Source organism: Rhinopithecus bieti, unplaced genomic scaffold (genome assembly GCF_001698545.2).
Source record: "Rhinopithecus bieti isolate Rb0 unplaced genomic scaffold, ASM169854v2 scaffold_61465, whole genome shotgun sequence".
Taxonomy (NCBI): Eukaryota; Metazoa; Chordata; class Mammalia; order Primates; family Cercopithecidae; genus Rhinopithecus; species Rhinopithecus bieti.
The window spans coordinates 132859-140693 of record NW_016824041.1 but is presented as its reverse complement, the minus strand read 5'-3'; positions in this window follow the sequence as shown (position 1 = coordinate 140693).

The window sequence follows — 7835 nt, the reverse complement described above, 5'->3', positions numbered from 1 at the left end:
TTTTTTTTTTTTTTTTTTTTTACAAATTATACTTCTCTTTAGAGGAATCACAAATACTGTAATACAGGCTGTTTATCTGACACATTTGAGAATACACTACAAAAATTAAAGCTACATTTATAAGTAGCTTGCAAATAGGGCCATAGAGATCTTATTTATCTGTTTTGTTTGTTGCGTAAAAGCTGCTAGAGAGTTCTAAACTATAAATGCTCTAAGAAAGCTTCCTTTTGTCTTCAGCTTCTTTGCTGAAGGAAATAAGTATTCAGCTTCTTATGATAAACTGAGAATTATTCTACGCGGTATTTTGAGATTTCTTGCACCATTATATATTTTAATTCTGATTCTTCTATCTAGTTTTGATTTCTTCTATCAGTACAAGAGAATCTGTATGAGAAATACTATAAAGTTGTGGTGTATTTCCTTTATAATGCTACTTTTTCTTGAATTTTTTTATTTGCTTATTTTATCTTCTTACTCCCAACAATAATATAAAAATTATGATGCAAACAAATTTTAATACTTGTTCATTAGGTCAGGCACAGTTGCTCATATCTGTAATCCCAACACTTTGGGAGGCTAAAGCAGGAGAGCTTAAGTCCAGTAGTTCAGACCAGCAGGGAAAACCTGTGAGGCCCCTGTCTCTATAAATATATTTTTTAAAGTCATTGATTAATGTATTGTCTGCACTAACAGTGGTTTTCATACGAACTAAAAATTCTTTATTAGGCTGGGCGCAGTGGTTCACACCTGTAATCCCAGCACTTTAGGAAGCTGAGGCGGGCGGATCACCTGAGGTCATGAGTTTGAGACCATCCTGGCCAACATGGCGAAACCTCGTCTCTACTAAAAATACAAAATTTAACTGGGCGTGGTGGCAGGCACCTGTAATCCCAGCTACTGGGGAGGCTGAGGCATGAGAATCGCTTAAACCCGAAGGGCAGAGGTTGCAGTAAGCCGAGATTGTGCCATCGTGCTCCAGCTTGGGTGACAAGAGCAAGACTCTGTCTCAAAACAAAACAAAAAAGCAAAATTATCTCTTAAATAAATGAATGAATGAATACGATGGTTGACACTAAGTAACTTACTTTCAAAACAAAGTGACTTTCTATATCCTCATTAGAATATCATGCATGAAATATTTGTTCTGATGAAATAAAATTTTATGCCAGTGAGACTACTATAATTAGGTTCTATGATGATGTCGCACTGGAATTTTTTTGGTGGGAGTGGGGCATGGAAAGGATGTAGAGACAGTACAAGCAAGCAGTATTTTCTGCAAGAAGTAAAACTTGGCTTACTTTTCCTCGTGAAACTCAGTTTTTATTGTTCTTGTGTACATTCTTTTTACTATCTCTTTTCTAAGTATAAATTAATCTGTAAATCACTTATGGATTAGTACCATTTACTAAATTGGTATTACACTGTATTTTCATATTGAATAGAATTAGAGCTGCCTAGAAGTGCAAATTGCCATAAAACTAACATATGTGTGAGTGTGTTTGTAATATGTATTTAAAATTACATATTTTAATTTACATATGTGTACACTTAAAATTAAAATGTTAAAGTGTTAATGAGTGTCTTAACAGTACTTATATAGAGTTTATAATTTGGCACTAATGTGAAGAAAATGTCTGAATTGAATATACTTTTTAAAAATGTTTCATAGGAGAAAATGATACTAAAATTCTTTTTTTTCTCTATTTTTTGTTCCTTTTGGAGGGTGCAAGAGAGTAAATATAATGCATGCAAACCATAGCCTTGAATCTTGGGAATTGTCTACATTTACTTAATAGTCAAAAGAATATTTAAAGGGAATTAGTTAAAACTTATGTATAGTTCAAGTAAAATGACTTTGAGTTTCAACCCCAGCTTTACTATCTAGCAACTCTTTGGCTTTGGGAAAGCTTCATGGCCTCTTTTAATTTCAACTTACTCATTCTGTAAAACAGTGATTATAATCTCTAGCTCAAAGAGTTTTCTTAAGCTTAAATGATCTTATTCATAAAACAACTAATAAAGACACAATAAATATTACCTAATATATAAATACGATAATAATAATAGACTAATGGTTAAGCCAGTGACTAAATGACCAGCAGCCAATAGACAACAGTGGTTAATAGACCAATGGCAGGTTAAAAGATTAGTCTACTCTGTTTGGCCTTGGGGCTTATATAGCACTAAAGAGGAACAGAATCTGTAGAATAAGTCAATTACCATGTCCTTGCAAAGCATGACAGGAAGGATGCTGATTGCTTTTGAACATATAGCTTACTGAACACATCAAATTTAGTGGCAGGTGACTCAATGCAAGTCTCTAAATTCATGTCACATAGCGCGTATTTCATGATCAACAGGTAATACAGATCTTCAGGCATAACTATCATACGCTGGGCCAAGAAAATTTGAGATGAAAGTTTTCATATCTCATTACTAATCCCTGGAGCCATTTCATCATCAGCCAAATCATAAATAATATATATTTCCCTTGGAGAAACTAAAGATAAAAATACTGTAGTAAAATTTAGCTGGTACCATAAATCTGTTACATAATCATACCATAGTCATCACTATAAAACTTGAATACCTTGGCCCCACTCACATCATAATTTCTGTCATTTAGTTCAATAAAACATTACAAAGAAAATACTTGTGATTATTTCTTAGCATAATTTAAGTTGCTCATATTGTACTGTGGTAACTCAAATTTCTCCTTTTCTAAATGCTAGCAAATAATTGAAATAAAATTCAATTCACACTCTCAATCCATAAAAAAATAAATTGAAATAAGTAAATTTTTTCAATTGTGATAAAATACTTTCCCATTGATGTATAGGTGACTATGTACTAAAATACTATATGACTATATAATAACTATATTGGTATAGTTACATTTTAATAATATAAATATATTTTAGGGATATACAATAGCGTGTGTAAACATTAATGACACTTCACTGCCATTAACATTTAGACTTAAAATTATTCTATTCACAAATTAAAATAATTAAATTTTTAGGCTTGACTGAAGGTAATTTAAATTGCATACGTGCGTAGTCATCCCTCCCAAGTATTTCTTGTTTCAATTATGTGGATAAATATAAGGAAAACAAGCATTTTGTAAATGATAGATGCAGACATGTGTCTCATATTATTGATCTCACTTATGTCTAGACTACAAATTAGAAAGGAAAACTTACTACATGAAAGTTCTCATATCGACCCTAGAAGAGTTTGTAGTACAACATCTAAGAGAACCTGAACATATATAGACCAGATAAAAGGGAGCACTTAACTTCTGTATTAGTCTATTTTTATACTGCTATAAAGAACTACCTGAGACTGGGTAATTTATGAAGAAAAGAGGTTTAATTGACTGACAGTTCCATAAGCTGTACAGGAAGCGTGGCTGGGAGGACTCAGGAAACTTACAATCATGGCAGAAGGCGAAGGAAGCAAGCATGTCTTACTATGGCGTAGCAGGAGAGAGAGAGAGCTAAGGGGGAAGCGCTACACACTTTTAAACAACCAGCTGTTGTGAGAACTCATTTGCTATCACAAGAAGAACAAGGGGGAAGTCTGCCTCCATGATTCAATCACTGCCCACCAGGTCCCTCCTCCAACATATGGGGATTGCAATTCAATATGAGATTTGGGTGGGGACGCAGAGCTGAACCGTATCAACTTCCTATAGGAAAATAAATTTTAGTTTTAACATATCTTAATCTTTTGGAGCTGTGAATCACCTCTTTATAGTCGCTGTTACTTCAAACTTATTTTGCTGCCTTAGTAGCCCTCCCAAACACAAGACTCTGCCTGGGTAGTTCATGGGAAAATGTTATCTTTATTACCAAGTTTAGCACCCTACATGGAAAAGACTATGTTGCTGTTTTGTTTATTTAATGAAATATCTTTAGGAAAAAGGAGTTGTCGCCAATAAGGATATTTGTAACAATTTATAACAATTTCTTAAACAACTTCTTATACACAAGAGTACTCATCTAAGATTCCAAAATCAAGTAAATCAGTATTCCCCAAATTCTCTATAACTATATAGACCTATGCAAGCAGGGCTCCAATAGCATAATTTCTACCTCCTAATTTATTTCATATTTCAATATTTCTGGCTGATCACCTAGGTACTAAAGTTGAGAGATATCATAAAATGCATTGAATAGATTTATTATCAGAAGTCATATACTGAATTTGGCAGAACTCAAGCCAATTTAGAATTTAACTGAAATATCCCAGCCATTTTGTAAAGCCATTAAAAGAAAACTGCTACTGCCAAGGAAGTTTCACCAGGGGGTAAAATGTCAGTACTCTGGGCAGAATGAGCCAGAGTTGGTTCTGAATGACAAAAGGAGTTTCTAAATCCTTACAGCTTGAAAATGCTGAGCAGAAATGTCTCTGAGAATGGTAGTCCTGTAGATTTTGTATACCCTCTGAAAACTGCCAGAGCAGATGTCTTGCTTATGAGAAGAAACCAAGAAAGGACAAGAGATGTACCCTCACTGCTTCCCTTCAGAATCATTACTTTTCTGTTGACATTCATAACGACACATTTGGAAAGGAGGGTGTTACTCTTATTATTCTTGACAAGGGAGGGTTATGCATATATATTTAGCAATTTAGAAGTCATTTAGCTTAATTGTACAATTTGTGTATTCATTCACATTTTAACATATAGTAATTTCAATTAAAATATTAGTTCTGATAGCATTTCTAGGTAGGTTTGTTAACAATTAACAATTTAATTATATGTTTTCTACTCTCTACCAAGTCCTCTTCAATGACCACATGATATCAGTGTAGGAGAGAAACATGTAAGAATGCCAGGAGCAATGAAATAGTACCATCTGCCTCACTGAAACTTTGAGGGATGTCTCATATTTGGGACAGATGATAACAGATTGAAAAAAGCTCCCTCTACAAGGTCAACTCACAACTTTGTCTCCTGATATTTCCATTATTAGAGAACTTAATAATGTCTGCTTTAAAAAATATGAGGAAATGGACATTTTAAAATAATATATAATTTTAGAAAAATAATTTAAGATGATAAAATAATGTTGAACAAGCCAATTACATGAGATGGATTTAAAATGTTCTCAAAAAATATGTCCATGGAAGGTGCTGAGACAAGACTATGTTATTGGCAAGTATTTTATTTGATGAGTTACATTCCTTCATATCTAAATTATTATATGACATAACAAATATAGAGTTTCTAAGCTCCTTTATGAATCAAGTATAATTGTAATGCTAAAACTTGAAGATGGCACTAAGAAAGATCTACAAATCAATCTTATGAGAAAATACATGTGTGCATTTTTGCAATGAAGTGTTTAATACAATATCAGGCAATATGTATTTTTAAAATATCCAATACTCAATAGGATTGATCCCAGTAATTCAAAGATGCTTTATCCTAAAGTAATCTATCCATATATTCTGTCACATTAAGATGTACAATGAAGAAAACTACATATTTTCTTGATATTCTTCAACAAAAAGTTAACTGAGTCCAGCATTACTTTTGCATGTCCTTCATCTAAAATATTTAATTGTACAAAGTGAAAATAGTCTCACTAATGGCAAGATGAAGACAATAATATTCTTTATCATCAGTATCACACAATTATTTTTGAGAAGTTCTAGTCAGATAAGATAAAATGAACGAGATATATGAACTATTACGAAAAAATTAGAATAATCTTTAGATAATGTGGTTATCTACTGAAGTCCCAAACAGGTATTAAAAACTATAAAAATAAGTATAACAGTGGCCTGGCCTATTACAAAATCCCTATAAAATTCAGCAGCATTTCTATATGCCATCATTAACCATTTGGAAAACATGATTTAAAAAGACTTGATTACAATGACAATGTAAATGACAAAACCCTAACAAATGAAACTAAAAATTAATGTGCTAAGTGTATTATAATTAAAACCATGAAACTTTAATAAAGTATATGAGAATATAAAATATGTAGATTTTCCACATAACAGAATATCAGTTGAACAGTGTTTAAACAAAATTTACAGAAGATTGTCTTTAAATTTCACAAAATGGATTTTAAAATATGTAATGAAGAAGGCCTCTATACTAAATTGTTATATATTGCTTTATTCAAATAAAATGTGTTCATCAAAATATTACAAACAAAATCAAATTTCAAATAATGAAAACATATTTTGAACACATGTAATGGAGAATATATTGTCTTTCATATATAAAGAATGATTAAAATTCAACAGAAAATGAGTAAAGAGTAATCTAAAATACACATATTCAGTAAAACATTGAATATGTTTAGAGTTAGTAGTAACCTAAGACACGCATATTAAAGAGTGCAGAGGTTCCAGTTTTGCTCATTAGTTGTCAACTTATTTTAATAATAGGTAGTAGCAGTGAAGAAATGATAAACTTTTCAGGTAGTCTTTAGAAATAGAGATTTTCAAGGCTTTGATTAAGCAAGGATGTCTTTTATCCCTCAAAATTTTGTTTCTTAACGTTTACTCTGATAGTTATCACTGGTTCGGAGCAAAACAAAAAAAATAGTTTACTTTGGCTTCAGCTTCCTCTACCATACAATTTAGATGATAATACATAAGTCATAGAATTTAAAGTACTAAAAAAATCAAATATAATTACCTAGAAATATGACTGTCACTTACACAATAAGGGCTTAATTGCTGGTATCATCGTGATTTTTATTATCACTTTAGTTTGTTTTTATAATTTATTAAAAGACCTTTGAGTTAAGCGTAGGCTAGTCCGAATAGCTCCCCTAAATTTTGATCAAATTTATTTTTAGTTGTTTTCATTTTAGTTTACGTCTGATATCGTGTCTCGGGCCAAACAAGAGTCTGCTTAGAGGGTACCTGCTCTGAGTGTAACCCAAGATCTTCATTTGCAAATATTTTGTTGAAGGTGTGTTCAATAAATACAAATCTATTTAGTTTTTCTAGTCTGATATATGAAAGTTTTTCGTATCCATAGATAAATTATTAATGTATATATCTAGATTATTAATATCACTAAATCATATTTAACTTTTAAACGAATTGGCATGCATTCTAAAAAGTCGCATGAATGCATCTTTTTAATTTTAATTTTAAGTCATGCACACCTTACTGAGAACAATCCACAAATCTCTTATAGGCACATGTAGGCTGTTGGCTGACTTTAGCTTTGACTACATTTGTTTTCTCTTACCTTCCAATCTGCAGTGTTTATAAATAGAGTCAACTCTTATCAGGGTTTTGAAGTAGAGATAACTTTTCATCTTTACTCATGTTCCTCTTCCTTCAAATACATCTCTAGTCACTTCTTGCTGACCTCTGATTATCCTCTTTCTGGTTTCTCTCCTCATAGCCTCATGCCATTCCACTGTGTCTTAACTGGGCCTGCAATCATTGGAGAAGCCCTGTGTTCTCTAATTAAAACCAAACCAAACCAAACCAAACCAAACCAAACCAAACCAAACCAAACAAAACAAAACAAAAACACTCCTTGCCAATACTTATGTGTATGGCATTCCCTTTCTTTAGGTTCCTGCTAAATTCCTGAAGTTAATCTGAGCAACTAAATCATTAGTTGATCTTCATAAACATTAATGGACTTGTCTGTTACTCCATCCTGATAGCATCCTGTTTCCAGTATGGTTTTCAATAAATAATGTGGCATTTCAGCCACAGGTTGAACATCAGTAAGGATCAGTTGGATCAAAGGGTTTTCCCCCACGTTTTAAGTGACAAGGCATAGATGAATGTTTGCTCTGTGTTTTAGTTTTCTTTTTTTTTTTTTTTTTTTTTTTTTTTTT